Genomic DNA, 3220 nt, shown 5'->3' on the forward strand with positions numbered 1-3220 from the left:
AGAAGTAGCTGACAGAAGTAATAGATGTTGACGCTAAAGATGTTTGCTTGAAACACCAAAGCAAATGGTTTTCAAAAACTTGTTTGGAAGATGCTGCAGTTTTTGAGAATCTCTGAGAAGCTTTCACACAGAGTCATAGTCTACAGTGGCAAAGCAGGCAGTTTCATGAGTTTGTCAGGAAGCTGTTGTAAATCTTTTGTCTGACGACATATCTGGCTGAATCTATCTCCAGGTAGTATTCTTCTGCTATCTGCACTTCTGTATTACAATCAAAATGCAAGTTCCTTTCACTAGGGTAAAGACATTCTGGGAGGTGTAGTTCCTAGGGTGGTGGTAAAATTGAGTTGGTAACAGTCAATCTAGCACATTACATAAATCAAATTATTGAACTTAACATAAATTTTGAATATTAATTTTAATAATTAGGAACACAAGTTAGAACTTTACCACATCCTTACTTCATAGAAATAAGTTTTTATGGAAGTGTCAATACATATTTGGACACTCATTTTCTTTAGACATGGTCATTAGGTTTGATAGTCCTTTCTTGTGACATTGAAATCTTTAGAAAATTGAATACTTTTTAAAAATTTTGAAGTAATCTTAAATTTACAGAAAACATTGCAATTATAGTACAAAGAACTTTCCCTAAATCTTTTAAGAGTAAGTTAATAGCTTGATGCCCTGTCTCCCTTGAATATTTTAGTATGTATTTCCTGTCCACAAGGACATTCTTCTGTATAATCACAATATGACCATCAAAAATCAGGAAATTAACTTTAATAAATTACTACATCTAATCCTTGGATCCCATTCAAGTTTCCCTGATTGTCCCAATGTCCCAATGTCTTCATGACCAAAGGAATAGCATAAATATCCATTTCAATATCACTCATTGCATTTAACTCATTTCTTTAGTTTCTTTCAATCTGGAACAATTTTTTAAATTTTCCCTGATTTTCATAAACTTGACACTTTTGAAATTTCAGGCCAGTTTTTTAAAAAAATAATGGTCCTCAATATGTGTTTATCTGACATTTTCTCATGATTCAATTCAGGCTGTGCATCTTTGGCAGGAGTATCATAGAAGAGAAACCTTGTTAAGGAGGGTCACTTTGTTTTTCTCATTGCAGTCTATTAGACGCCCTATCTGGTGGCATATGATTTTGAATTGTCCCATTGCTGATGATGTTCATTTTCATTACTTGATTAATGTGGAAGATTTCTCTTTTGTAAAGTGACTTTCCCCTTCTATAAGTAATAAATATTTTACTTAGCAGTAGTTTGAAAGTATGTGAATATACTGTTTCTCATTAAAATTTCCATCTGTTCATTTACTTATAAAAATATACTCATGGTTTCTTATTTTATTCAATGAGTTATAATTTATTACTTCTTTGTCCTTTTGACATGGTTCTCATCATTCTTTGAGCACATTCTTGATTACATCTCAGCAAGATATTCCAGGCTCAACTTGTACACTCCTGGAATCGGTGGTTTCTCCAAAAATTGATATGATAAACTGAATTATGTATCTCAATTTAGACATGTTCTTATCTTAATTTGCTGCCCTTTTCACCCTGTGTGGGCTCCAAAACCTCATGCTGGGTTTTACCCAAGCATGAATACCCTTGTTATCCCATTTGAGATCTGATTCCTTAAGCTGTGTTGTCCCTTAACGGTGACACCCATCTCACCTGCTTTGGTTCTGACTGTCCACACTGGGCTTCTCCCTTGCATGGAGGTCCTCTTGCTGGCCCTATTTGGACTCTAATGTCCTGTGAAAGACTGAGAAACAGGGGAAAAATTAAGGAAGTATTTTATAATTTATTAATATTTATAACCATGAATCAAGTTATTTTCATGATAAAGATAACTTCATAGTGTAGCAAGCTGTTGACAATCTTTTCTGCTTATGAGATAGAATTAGTACTTTTGAGGACAGAAGCTATGATTTATTTGCCTTCTTCACAGAATTAAGCATAGTACCTTCAGGTAGTAGGCACTTACTACAATGATTATTAAGTCAATGATTAAACTCCTAGAGGTAGCAAAATACACGTTTTCTATTCTGCCTTCTGCATCAGTTTTCTCAAAGCCTGCTTCATGTCCCTATTCCTAAGGCTATAGATGGAAGGATTCAGCATGGGGATTACCACAGTAAAAATGACAGTAACAGCACTATCCTTTTTCACTGAGTAGGTGGATGAGGGCTGAATGTACACCAAGATGGCAGTCCCATAATACAGTGCCACAACTGTGAGGTGGGATCTACAGATGGAGAAGACTTTGTACCTGCCTCACAAAGGAGCCCTCTGTGAAGGCCAAAAGCTCATTGACAGAGATGTCAGAACAGGAGAGCATTTGCAGTGGTTGGGCATCACAAAAGAAGAGGTGGATGACGTTGGGCCCACAGAAGGAGAGGCGAGCCATGAGAATCATATGGGTAAGTGAGTGGAGATGGGACACCACCCAGGATGCCATCACCAGCAGGAGGCAGTGCCTGGGGCTCATGGTCGTGGTGTAATGCAGTGGGTTACAGATGGCCGTATAGCAGTCAATGGCCATGGCAGCCAGGAGGAAGCTGTCTGTAATTGCGCAGGTCACAAAGAAATACATCTGGGTGAGGCACTGGGCAAAGGGGACCTTCTTGCTCTTGCTCAGCATGTTTGCCAGCATCCTTGGCACAATGACATTGTAAAGCAGATGTCCACAAAAGACAGGTTGAAGAGAAAGAAGTACATGGAAGTATGGAGATGGGGATCCCCCCGGATGGCTGCCATGATGACTGAGTTGCCACCCACATTGACGAGGTACATGACTAGGAAGCTGGCAAAGAGTCACACCTGCTGTTGGGATCAGTGGTTAGTCCTAGAAGGAGGAATTTAGTGATGTGGGTCTGGTTTCCCCTTGGCATTGCTGAACTGCAAGTAGAAAATATCAGGAAATATTAGGTGTGTCACCTGGTTTGGGGTCAACAGTTGTTATAAGTGATTGGTATGGTTGACAGGAATATGGATTTTGGTGCCACACAGAACTGATTTTCTGTTCTAGCACTGTCACTGATTTACTGTGAATATGAAATTACTTCATCTCCTGAACTTTCATGTTGTTTATCTATAAAGACAGAGATTATAAATTCACTTCAGACTATTTTGTTTTGGATGAGATTTCTCTCTTTCTTAGTTTCCTAGTTATGGATATCAGAATAGTTTAACTT

At 38.0% G+C, this 3220-nt stretch overlaps 1 pseudogene; it reads right to left on the reverse strand.

Moving 5' to 3' along the window:
• Positions 1 to 2066: 2066 nt before the first annotated feature.
• Positions 2067 to 2917, reverse strand: LOC111766440 (olfactory receptor 1L6-like; annotated as a pseudogene).
• Between the last annotated feature and the right edge of the window lie 303 nt (positions 2918 to 3220).

This window comes from Dasypus novemcinctus, chromosome 8 (genome assembly GCF_030445035.2).
Source record: "Dasypus novemcinctus isolate mDasNov1 chromosome 8, mDasNov1.1.hap2, whole genome shotgun sequence".
In the NCBI taxonomy this organism is placed as follows: Eukaryota; Metazoa; Chordata; class Mammalia; order Cingulata; family Dasypodidae; genus Dasypus; species Dasypus novemcinctus.